The 13389-nt window shown below is 40.4% G+C and overlaps 1 protein-coding gene and 1 long non-coding RNA gene across 2 annotated transcripts in view; one reads left to right on the forward strand and one right to left on the reverse strand.

Annotated features, from left to right (window-relative positions):
* The window catches only part of LOC114591637 (uncharacterized), a 72803-nt gene extending 68554 nt beyond the window's left edge, over window positions 1-4249 (forward strand). The window contains exon 3 of the long non-coding RNA XR_003705306.2: window positions 3863-4249. This is a non-coding gene — a long non-coding RNA (uncharacterized LOC114591637). The remainder of the gene's footprint in view (window positions 1-3862) is intronic.
* TAMM41 (TAM41 mitochondrial translocator assembly and maintenance homolog) overlaps window positions 1-13389 on the reverse strand; it is a 137196-nt gene that overhangs the window by 101570 nt on the left and 22237 nt on the right. The window lies entirely within an intron of this gene.

A 13389-nucleotide genomic window follows, 5' to 3' on the forward strand; every position in this document is an offset into this window, starting at 1 on the left:
CTGCATTGTGTCCAGGAGGCACCATAACTGCAGTGAAGACTCCTTTATGATCAAAAGATTGCATTGTATCAGTAAAAGGTGGTCCAATATGTATGCACACATTCATTGCACAACACGGTGCTCCTATCAATATTCACTGAACAGCAGCTGCTATAAATTATGCATTTCTTTTTTTAATTCCCCCTCCATGAAAAAAGATAAATCCTTTTCAGCCCACCTTTTGTATTCACATTCAAATGGAATGTATTCTTCCAGAGAAATAAAACAGAATGATGCTTTTTCTAAATAACAGCACTGAGATCCTTTCACAAAGTCTTTGGGCTAAACCAGATCAGGGGTTTAGAGTACAAAAGGTGGTTTTTATTATTATTGTGAGCCAGCTTCAGCTGACAGAAATTAAGGTGAGAACTTTCGAGCCAAAATGTGCTAAGCGAAGTGCTATAGGTATTGAGTTGAGATAAATTAAATGGTAATCTGCAAAAGGCAAAGCTTGTGGAAAGCAGCTTTCTAGTAAGACTGCAATGGATATTTTCAATTTTTCTAGTTAAGAAAAGCATGACAGAACAATAAAGATAAATACAGGCAATGAGAGATTAGGGAGACATGATAAGAGCCCCAGGGACCAGGTCAGAGGGCTATACATTTTAAGGTACTATCTTTTTCAGAAAAGAGGCAGGATAGCAAGGAGGAATTGAGAGTCCCTGCAGGGGTGTGGACCTCAGCAGGTGCCCATTAAAGTCAACTGAGAGTGAAGGCAAGTCAGAGCAATGTAAATGGATACATTGTGAAGAGTGTTGTGAAAAGTCAAAGAGGGATATGTTCTTTGACAATGCTGAGAATGTTCTGAGAAACTGAGAATTGGTTTGATTATTTTTCAAACGCTGGTGTTCTAGAATCCACTGTCCCTCCACACAAAACCACATCCTTTACATCTTTAAATATTTAATAGTGTGTGTGAACTGGGATTATTCAAAAATAGCATGTTACTTTACTCAAGGTAGGGTACTTTGTTGTGTTCACTATATAATAATACTTCAGATTTATTTATATGGCATTTCTCCTAAGTGCGCAGCATACTTTATATTGTTTCGTATTGTAACAGCCTGTAAGAAAGGCAAGTATTAGGGTCAAACCCAACATATCTTGGAGCACCATGCCATTTTTCTCTGCAGTTCTTTTTTTAGGACCAAAAACAGCACCTGCAGGTTGCCAGTTTGAGCTGGATACTATTTTTAATATTGTATGGTGCTGTCATCAAACTTTTCTACTCTCCTGACTGGTGACTTCAGAGGACTGGTTAGTGGACAAGGGAGATATCTCATCTATCCTGGGGCTTTGCATCTGTCCCATGCCTTATCTTAATGGCCTGTAAGGGACGTCCACCACCCTTATCACTATACTTTCTCACACTGCAATTTTATCAGAAGCCCACAGTCCCTCCTCATGACACAACACACTCCTAAACACAATGAACTCATTAAAGGTCACAACCAAGAAGGATTGATATTAACTAAGTAGGTCCAGGCTTTGATACAGATCCTGCATAAAGCATTGCGGAGTTAACCTGTTGAATGCCTCTCTCTCCTTGTAACATACCTTCCACATTTCCATTTTAGGTGTTTATTCCTAAAGGGATTTTCTTGGATTTATGTTTTTTTTTACAAAAACAAAGAACTTGTGCCTCTTAATTCTAAGCAAACATTATTTAATGTCTCAATGGAATGTTACTTATAGTCAGGTTAAAAAAATTCTTGCAAGCAATGTATTTCCTAATTGTGTCTCCTTGAAAAGGATGACTCATTGTTTGGAATGGCTGCTTGCACAACCACCTCTCTTTATAGGACCTCTTAAGGGAGTTTATCATCCATTTAGATTATTATAAACTTCAGCTTCTCAAATCCTTTCCAGCTTTAGATTCCAAATATGGGTTTTACTGTTATTGCATCTCCTTACTGCTCTGAATTATTAAAGATTATTTAAGATTGCAGCAGTGGGTCTTAATCCCTTAGCAATATGGAACATGCAGCTTATCAGATTGTTCTTTGGATATATTTTTATAGAGAAGTTGCCAAAGATTTCATAGTTAAGGCAGATTTTGAAATAAGAATGACAAATGGTTAACAACTTTAATACAGCTTTGCTGTACAAATCTATTGTAGGATTTTCCTTGTCAAATTTCATACTAATCATCATCATCATCATCATTATTATCAATTCATTCATTTTTGAGTTGTTATGATTCTTTGATGGGCCACTGGATTTCAAAAAGTAATTTATGAAGTATATTGAGAAAGAAAAAAGAATCAAACCTTTTACTAGTTCTGTGAACACAATTTTAAAGAGATTACTAGGATATTCAAATTCCGGTAGATGGGTTCCCCCAGTAAAGGCAGGTACAATAGATCTTCGTTATCTCTGTTTTCTTTGGATGATTACTTGTAGTTTATTTAAACGGACCTGCACAACATGGAACTATTTTACTGAATTTACTGGAAAGATTCTTATCAGTTGAGTGACACATTACTGGAGCTGAAAGGGATATTGGACATTGAAACGGTAGTTCTTATCCACATGAAGTTAAAAGAGGACAGGCAAGGAAAGGATGAGAGTTGGGAAAGGAGTGGTATTGAGACTATGATTAGTGAAATGGAAGATACTGGAATATGTTGGATCTGATTGATTGCAAAAGCACTTCTTATTTCTGTACAAAAGTACTGTATTGCCAGCCTAAGAAAAACAAATATATTTGCCTACGTCATGAAATCCTTGATAGTATCTCATGGTATTTCTCACTTGCATTAGCTTTTGGCAGCAGTGGGAGATGATTTTGGCACCACTGGAAAATAATTGGCTGGAAGTCTGCTGGTTTGTAGATTACTGTATCTTGGCCTAATCCACTTATTTGTTGGGTAGTTAAAACCATCCTCTTTGGCAGGATGCACTTGCAATTAATAAACAAAATGTTATTTTTGGGGGGTGGGGGAGGTAATTATAGCCAGAAATGGCATCACTTGCATTTTAATCAGATATCAAACTAACTGCATGGCCAAATATTAGCCTATGTTCTGGTAAGGAACCTCTTTAATGTACAGGGATATGATATATAGTGAGTCCTTGAGCAATAAGAAAGGCCATTTCATTATGAATGGTTGATTCATTGTGTATGTGGGGGGTTAAAGTAGACTATGAACATAAACTATATATTATAGGCAGTATGTTAATTTTTTAAGTTTGGGAAGGTCTGCACAAATGTTGAAAATGGTGCTGGCCCATATTGAGTACAAATATTACTGCTCCAAATGCAAGATCAAAATGTAACCCATGTATAGAGCCCTAACAGGGTTAGCCAAAGAGGTTTTTCCACTGGAAGCCAAGGACAACACGATCCCATTCCCCATTCCATGTAGAAAAGCTGACTGGGCTTGCTGTTGGGTGATAACGCCAAGACTGGTGCCTCCCTCCCAACACAGTGTTGCCCGGGATTCATCACCCTGGTCTCCCGTCACGCTGATGTGGTCCATATCCAAGGACATGAGCACATGACAAGCAGAGTTCAAACAGAAGCTTAGTCTTGAGGAGTAACATCTAAGCCTAATTTATTGCAAATTAAATCAAATGTAACAGAACATAAACATGACTTCTCTCTCTGTCTTTCTTCCTTGGAGAGAGAGAACTGCAAAAACAACAGCAATACAGAGCGGAAACAGCGCATATCAATTTCCTCTCACAAGACTCCATAATCAGTGCTGGAATGTAAACAGACATGTGACATGTAACAATCACACACACATCTGCAGCACGGGAGGAATGGAATTCTCAACACTTGCAGTGGAACCTTACTTCAACACTTTAAATATTGCAGGGTCCTGTCTGCACCAGAAGACAGCAGGTGAAGTATGAGGAGTGGCAGCATGGTACACACACCAGTGCCCTCCAGTCCCACCCAGATGCTGCTCCTTGGCCCTCAGCACCTGCCCCCTGGACCAGCTGCCTCACCTAAAGGTTGGGTCAGTCCCGAGTTCAGAGGGTAAGTTTTCTACAGCAGCATTAACTGCATTCATTTTTCAGTCCTTCTGTTGTGATTCAGTTTGCCAAAACATTCACAGTGGTTTTGTAAACACATTAAAAAAGCTATTTCCATTCTTCTTCATTCACAGCTTCCCAAGCCTATTTCATCTCAGCAGGGTTTTCTTCTCCCCTGGCTTTATCCTTTAGGCCTGCCCAGTTCCCACTTTGGCAATCTCTCTCTCTCTCTTTCTCTCTCTCTCTCTCTCTCTCTCTCTCTCTCTCTCTCTCTCTCTCTCCCACACACACACACACACACACACACACACACAGCAGCCAGTATTTCAGGCAAAAAATGTTCATGTCATAAGGAGAACTTGATTGTTTTGCTACATGCACAGAACTATAACCTATGGTTTACTTAATAAGCATCTGCACTGCTTTGAATTCTGTATGACTGAGTCAAGGGCCAGGAGTGACAGAATGAAAAAGCAATTGTTTCTCATTTTGTACCAGAATCTTCTTTTATAGCACTTATCAAATCTATCTTTGGTTTTTTGTTTAAGTGCTTCATCTCATATGCTTCAACTGTCCTGTTTATCAGTGACAGACACTATTTTATGATCCCTAGTAAACCACAGCTCCTATTGCCTCCCACTTTCCCCCCACATTTTGGAAATACCTTGTTATATAGCTGGTCCTAGGTGGCTCACAAAGCAAAAAAGCACATCAAAACCATACCAAACCACACCTAGATCATCCCATGTTCTGCTATGCTAATGAAGTTAATAAAGAGGGACCAGACCAATTCAAAAGGATCTTTCTTTTTCTACCCATGGGCAACTCTTAACAATTGCAAAGTCATCTGCCATTCCCTTTGGTACCAGTAATCGAAATTCACTTTCTGAAAGTTTTTCAAGTTACATGCTATCACTGACTTTGCTGCTGCAGTTAGATGTCTTAATGGCTCACTATGCTTCAAATCTAAATAAAGGCCTATATATCAATTTAAAAGTGCCAGCTGTGGAGAGGGGTGGTCCTAGGACCCATGATGGAGGTGACTTTCGGAAACACCTGCATTCAACATGCCCATACTTGGGGGCATGCCCCCAATATCACTACATATGTCCAAATTGCTTGGCATCCCTGCCAACCTGAAGTAGACTAGCACACATTAGGGACATTTCCCTCAGTGTAAGATACATCATTTATGTATCAGTATTAGGAATTGCTCTTTCAATTTAGTAGATACAGCAAGCCCACAACTTGCACTCACTTTGCTTATGCAATCGTGATTGCAACCTTACACAGGTGGCGGGAGGGGAAATAAATAAAACTAATGCCAGGCCAATGAAACCCACTGCTCTCTGTTCTCCATTTATTTATTTATTTATTTATTTATTTCTCACTTACTTGGCTTTGGGAAGACAGCATGAGAGCTCTGGGCTGCTTCCGGAGCCCTTGCGCCTCCTTCTGAAAGCCTGGTACCTTGGATACCCAGTAAGCATGGCGACGCCCTCCTTACAGCCTCTGGGAAGGAGGTATGAGGGCTCTTTATGTCACCTTGTGAAAGAGAGACAGTATCATAGAATTATAGAGTTTGAAGGGACCCTGAGAGTCATCTAGTCCAACCCCCTGCAATGAAGCAATCTCAACATGTGGTCCCCCACCCAATTTGCAATCATAGAGGTTTGTGCTAGCAGTTTTATTGCTGCACCATCTTTTCTTTTCCCCCTTTTCCTGCAGTGATGAAAGAGCAAACAAGGTTCTTTGCATCTCCACTGTGTTAGCTAGAACTAGGATTTTTTCCTCTCTCATGGGTATGTCCTATAATAAAGTTAGTTTTTTTATTTTCTGTACTCAAAGTCTTGGTGTGATTGTATTAAGGGTAAAGTGAGCTCCTCCTAGCAGGGATTTCAGTGCACAGTTCCAGCTTCTGCTGAAGCATATAAACTTCAAATGCTATCAACAGGCTCCACAGCAAGTTCCAGCCCTGTATATCAACTGTTAGATCCAATTCCCTTCCCCATTACTCTCTTAAGAATTCTTTAGAGCCTATTACTGATTTTAAGACCTGCCTATAAAAGCTAGAGACCATAAACTCAGCTACCCCAGAGTAGCCCAAGGTGTCACTTTCAAACTGTGTTGTTCGATAAAAAATTGAGCCCCGGACAACCCAAGTCGGAGAAGCTGGCTCCAATTGTATGCATGCTAAGCGCACGCTCTGCCCCAAATTTAAGCCCCTGGGGCGGACCGGAGTGAAGCCTGCTCACCTGCGGCCCGCCCTCTTGGTGCTGTCCTGCCCCCAACGGCGCCACAGATAGGTGAGTTTTGAACAGGTGGTTTGGCGGGAACCCCCAACGCTCCACAGTGCCAGGAAGGCAAGCCACACCCGAGAAGTCTCAAAGAGGATTGGAGGTGCTGATGCCGGGGCCATAAATGGCGCCCACCTTTGCAAAATGGTAGCTGAGCGCTTATTTCAATACCTCGACAGTGGGCAATCTATCATGCTTGCAAAAATCCCAGTGTGTAAAAAAAAAAGGGAATTTGTAATACCAAAAACAAGATCTCATCCGTGCTGTCTTCAGTACTGTAGGATAATCTGACCTGGTTATTCTGGATTCATATCTCAACCAGATGCCCAGCCTGGGAGTGATGATGAGCTGTGTGTACAACCTCCACAGAGCTTGCTAGTGTTTAATTGGGCAGTATTGTTGAAGCTACATATGCAGAGCTACCATGTAACATTCTAGCAAAGTGTCAGTCAAAATGTCTGATCTATGGTGCATATCTCCATCATTTGCTCTTTATAATTAGGCAAAACCAAAGCAGATAATTAGATGAGTCTTTCTCTTTTTGTGCTATAAATAGCATTATGCTTACTATCTTTCAATGCCAAAAGCCATGTTTCACTGACATGCATGCTCCAGCGCTCTCCCTGATCAATAACTAGACCAGGAGCATTAGGTCAGTTCACATGTCATCTGACTGAGATGTCTCTCTGCATGGTACAGATGCAAGCTGGTAGGCAGGTACAACTAGAGTAAATGGTTTCCCAGGCATCCTCCTCTATAGTGTTTTCAGTACCACATTTTTAAAGCATTTGTAGTACATTTCACAACTTTGATGTATGGTTTGGGTGCATGGTTTATCCCAGTCATATAATAAATTTGCATGCATGGATCTGGACCACAATCACTCATGTGCACATCATTTGCTGAATCTACATTTTCCTGTAAGTAAATTCAAAACAACAAATATTTGCATCGTAGTAGCTATATAAGGTCAGTATTAATAGTTTTACAAATGAAGCTGAATTATTTGCTGCAGCAGTTATGTGGATAATTGTGTAGAGACCAAGGGTAGAGACCGCTGTGCTTGCATAAGACTCTGAGGTTTCCATGAATGGAATGGGGAGGGAGGCAATCCTCACTCATTCCTGTGATCAGCCATTACAAGTTACAAACAAAGGTAAGCAAGGAAAGAGAAAACTGAAACTAAACTCTAGAAAGCCCCTGCCCTGCTCCCACATACATTTGTTAATCCCTAGTGGTTTGTGCTTCTCAGTACAGTGGGTGTTAACTGAATACTGTTATTTATTCCAACAATTCCCCCAACAAGGGAGTTGTAGAAAAAAAGGAAAAATCTGTTCTCGAACCCTCTTCTGTTCATGGAAGCCCCTGCTGGTTCAAGAAAACTTTTGTGAATAGGACACCATCACACACAAAGGTGAAGAATCCTTATACACTGCATCACTAACTGGAACAAATCTTACAAGATGCCCTAAAGAAGAATGCCCTAAAGAGCATTGATTAAGAATTTACAGCAAGAAAAGTCAGTTCACTAGGGAGAAAAAACCATTAGCAGAAAATTGGGCTGTTATGGAAATTTATCTTGTGGTGATCCAGAATATTAAGGACATTTATTTCATGGTGGCTTAAGAGTATGGCTTGCTCTAGGGATAGGTTATACCTGTGTTTAAAAGGCCCCAAATGGCATAACTGATTTTGAATCACAACCTTCAATAATAGTCCCTGAAATATATCTCACAGCAGAAATGCATCCCAGGAGAGAAATGCAACCAGAATATATTGTATTACAGTATGAAGTTAGATCTCCTTTCTGTCACCAAGTTCTGCTTTCTGTGGCTGCTGACTCATAAAAAAAAAACCACAGATATGCTTACTTTGAAATCCAACTGGATTCAATTTAATTTTCACTTAAACAAGCAAACTTAGGTTGCACAAGTAATTGTTTCCACCAATCTTCAGTTGTGATTCCTGCACTTCAGGGGGTTGGAGGACATGATGACCCTTGGGGTCCTTTCCAACTCAACCGTTCCGTGATTTTATACTCATGTGAAAGAAGATGGCCACATTCTTTTCTTTTCTTTTTTAGCAAAGCCATCACAGCATATTTATATAAACATATCTGCCCTAAAGACAAGAAAGAGCCCCGCTGGATGGGGCCAAAGATCCATCTAGTTCAGCATTCCATTCCCACAGCAACTGGTATTCAGAGGCATACTGTCTCCAACACTGGATGCAGACCAGAGCCATCATGGCTGGTCGTCACTGATAGCTTTATCTTCCATGATTCTATCTGATCCTCTTTTGAAGCCATCCCAGTTTATAGCTACAGTATCACTACGTTTAGTGGGGGTGAATTTCCTAGTTTAACTGTGTGCTGTATGAAGAAATATTTTCTTTTGTCTATGTTGAACTTTCACTGGATGGCTTCAGGCTCTAAGGCACACTCTGCCATTTCAAGTACCTTGCCTTGACCCAGGAACTAGCTCTATGCACATACAGTACAACAATTAAAAGCTCAGTAACACCATAAAACCACAATCTGTAGCAACATGGAAATACCCCTGAGCAAGTGGGGCTGTATCAGGAAGTTGTAATAATCTTCTTATTTATAAATGGGTAGGTTGAGCAGTAGGGACGCGGGTGGCGCTGTGGGTAAAAGCCTCAGCGCCTAGGGCTTGCCGATCGAAAGGTCGGCGGTTCGAATCCCCGCGGCGGGGTGCGCTCCCGTTGCTCGGTCCCAGCGCCTGCCAACCTAGCAGTTCGAAAGCACTCTTAAGTGCAAGTAGATAAATAGGGACCGCTTACTAGCGGGAAGGTAAACGGCGTTTCCGTGTGCGGCTCTGGCTCGCCAGATGCAGCTTGTCACGCTGGCCACGTGACCCGGAAGTGTCTCCGGACAGCGCTGGCCCCCGGCCTCTAGAGTGAGATGGGCGCACAACCCTAGAGTCTGTCAAGACTGGCCCGTACGGGCAGGGGTACCTTTACCTTTACCTTTAGGTTGAGCAGTAAGCATGCAGCAGGTCTGTCTCTGCAGCATTACTGTACTCCTAAACCCAAGCTGAGCATAGCACATTTCATAGTGTTTCCACATTGGACTGAATGGGGCTTGCATAGGATTGTTAGAGAATCATAAAATTAAGAGGAAACAGAGGAAACATCACAAAAGCCCTCCTGGATTAGGCCAAAGGCCCATCTCTAGTCCAGTGTCCTGTTCTCACAGTGGCCAGCCAGATTTATTTGGGAAGTCCAAAATCAGGTCTCAAATTCCAACAGTTGGTATTCACAGGCATACCACCTCCAATGATGGAGGTAGAACATAGCCATTGTAGCTAGTAGCCCCAAGTACCCCTGGTCTGTCATGAAGCCTGGTACCTAAATCCCCAGAAAGATTCCCAACTAACTCTTTTGGCTTCTAGGCAGCACATTCCATTGCCATATTTTTCTTTTAACTAAGATTTCCACTCCTAATATTCAAAGCAAATCTGTTCTTCTGCAGTATATCAGCATTTCCTATTTCTCCCGCTCCAAGATCCCGAAGCGCCGGATATTGTTTGTTTTGTTAAACGTGCCACTTAATTGCATTTCCTCACAAATCAAACATTGACCGCAGGCAAGGGGCCAACAGCTGAACTGAACCAATTATTTTTACATGCAAAAACCTGTCATTATATCATCCCCACCAGGCATGAAGGTTGTTGCTCTCCAATGTATAAGAAAATATTTGGTATTTCAGTACCAAAATATTGAAGAGGAGCTATGCTGTTTGTGACCAGGAATATCCTCTGTAAGCCTTAACCTCCCATGTACTTCCATATATCTATATCTACATCTACATCTACATCTACATCTACATCTATATCTATGTCACAGATATCCTTCTAGGTGTAAAGGAGATACATGCTCATGAGTTAATGACTTATTTATGCACATCAGCCCTTCAGCTGAATAGGACATATGTAGGAAAACAATAGCTAAAAAAAAAGAAAAAAGCTGCAGCTTTAAACTTCCCAACTTGGAGGTCAATTAGATTGAAATCAATGGGACTTCCTTGTAATAAATTGACTTAGCATATGAAGGAGGTAGATGCTGGGGTAGGAGATGCTTCTATCTGCCAGCAGACTCACAATTTAAAGATATGTGTGCGCACATGAACACACTGTTTGATGTTTCTTGGATTTGCACATTGTGCCTCTCTAATAGAGAACAGTGACACAATTTTCTGTGTTTTTCTGTGACATTGGGCAAGTTGTTGAACTTCCCAATCTGGCTATTGCTCTAATTGAAAAACAGAGAGATCTGAGTGTCAAAATATATTAACAAAACCAAGAAGTGCTATATATGTGACAGTTATATTAAAGGTCTCTGAAAGATATCACTGAAGACTCTGAGGATATTTTACACAACTCAGCAACCAAAGATTAGTGCTGCCCTTGCGATCGCAAGAGTGATTAGCTGATAGAACACGGTCATGCTTTGGGACTGAAAAAGCAAGTGCTAATTGTGCTACATTATTTCTTATTTTTTATTCACATACATTTACACAACAGTTAATCTTAATTAATATCTTTAATTAACAAGTTTGCCATTTCATTGTGTTCCATTGTAACTTTCTGATGTGCTACTTAGTGACTGAAGTTAAAATTCCAGTGTTTGTTTAGGTTTAAATGTGTCTGCATGAGCAGCAATCTACAAAAAGTCTTAACTATGCCACCCGTCTGGTGCCAGCAGCTAGCTGTGCAAGCCAAACAGGTCATTGCTCCACCTGGAAAATCTGCAGCTGAGGAAATGTAGAGTTGAATTTTAATGTGTTTGATCAACAGCATTATGTTACTTCAGGAAAACAAAAGGAACCTAAGAAATTACTATGCGCAGAGGGACAGGGCATAGTTATAGGAGCAGGGATTCTGCATGAGATCAAGCTGTGGGAGGGCCAAAGAGGATGTTCAGGGGAAAAAGCCATAGCTCAGTGGCAGAGCATATGCTTGGAATACAAAGGGTCTCAACTTCAGCCTGGTATTTCTATACCCTTCAAGTGTCCTGATTTTCCATGGATAGTCCTGGAATTACAGAAGCTGTCCCAGTTTCTGATTTGATCCCAGAATGTCCTGGTTTTCCTTTATCCTACATGCAAATAAAATTCTGTGTCATAATATTTCTTTTGCTACTAAGTGTGGAAGCTGAAAGATACATCAAGCAGTTATCACATCGCTATTAAGCAATTCAAAAGATAAGAAAGGGCTTGCCAGGGTAACAGTTCAACTGGCAATAAGTAGTCAAAACAAAAAAAATTCCTTCCAGTAGCACCTTAAAGACCAACTAAGTTAGTTCTTGGTATGAGCTTTCGTGTGCATGCACACTTCTTCAGATACACTGTGCATGCACACGAAAGCTCATACCAAGAACTAACTTAGTTGGTCTTTAAGGTGCTACTGGAAGGAATTTTTTTTGTTTTGACTATGGCAGACCAACACGGCTACCCATCTGTAACTGGCAATAAGTAGATTTTTGTAAGGCGCTTACTGTAGAAAGATAGAAGTCATCAGATAGCTGCAATCATGGTTAAAGTGTGTTGCCATAACCTGCTTTCTTTTTAGAGCACAATAACACTGAGCAAGCTGCTGAATTATAAAATGGAATTATACTTACATGTACTGTGAACTTGAAATATTACAATGATGCTTAAATGTATTAACATAAATTTGTAAGTCCATTTGTGGGCATTTATTCCAGCATCTATAATAGCAATGGAAAAGACAGTCGCCAAGAGAGCATTTTTTTATTCATTGGTTAAGTAAATAAATGGCCATATGCTGTGAATTTGAATAATTGCAATACAGAACAATTCTAGTCTTGCAATCACACAGATGCCTTGGACTGTTTTTTTTTGTGTGTGTGTGTTTTTTTGTAGGGAGATGCACTCTTGTTAAAAGTGATCTTCCTAGAGCTTTGTTAGTATACTCAATTCTCCTGCACAGCAAAAAGTTGGTACAAATGAAAATCGAAAGAGAGGCCACATGTACATCATGTATTTAAAAACATTGCTTCCTGGCCTAAACAATCTTGGAAACTATAGTTTGTTAAGGGTGCTGGGAAATGTAGCTCTATGAGGGGTAAACCAAAGTTCTGAGAACTGTTTTGGGGAGAGTCATGTGCTTTAAATGTATGGTACATATGCAGCTGAGACTAATGGTTTATAGGAAAGTTTTTAAAAAGTAAAGATATGAGAGCCAATTGGAAGGAATGACTGTAAGTCTAGGACTGAATATGGTGTGAGTGAATGAACAGTAGCAACCAGTTTTGCACACATGGCAATAGAGTTAACGACAATTTGAACTCTATTTTGAACTCACAATTTGATGATGGCATTGCATCTATGTCTGTTGTACAGTGTGATATGAGAAAAGTGAGCTGATAGTAATACCTTAAAAACCAGCTGTAAAAATCAATTTCCTGACAGAAATATTTTCAAACTCAGCAGTGGGGAATGAAAAAGCATATTGAAGAGATTATTCAGGAAGATCAAACTGGATATTGATCAGTGAGGGGGGAAATAGTAACACATTTCAAAAAATTATATGAACTACAATCCAGAATATGTCTTCCATAATAGTAGTGGTGTTGTATATCCATAATAGCTCAGTTTCCATCCTTTCCCCAGTTTATACATTCTCTTTTCAGGAGCTAAAACTGTTATGTACTGAAGTTCTCACCCTGGGCCAGCAGGGGGATACTGTAGATAGTTATGCAAATGAAGGATCGAAAGTGACGTTCAGTGATTGGATAGTTTTAGAAAGTTGTTACAGTAACAAGGTACTGGAGCTCTATATAAGCAGGCTGACTGAGCCCTTCAGCTCAGTTCAGTTCTGGCCTCAGAATAAAGAAGAGCTGTTTGAAGAATTGCTGTGTCGTCTGATATGTTCGCCCACAACTTAACAAAAACACCCTCATCTTCATCTTCTTCTGGCTTCAAAAGACTAGGTTTTAAAACTCAATCAGCCAGGAACAGCAAATATATGCTACCCAAATCTAAGATTCTTCTGCATTTAAAGTTGATTTAAATATGCTGTGATGT

The sequence above is a fragment of the Podarcis muralis genome, chromosome 2 (assembly GCF_964188315.1).
Source record: "Podarcis muralis chromosome 2, rPodMur119.hap1.1, whole genome shotgun sequence".
NCBI lineage: Eukaryota > Metazoa > Chordata > Lepidosauria > Squamata > Lacertidae > Podarcis > Podarcis muralis.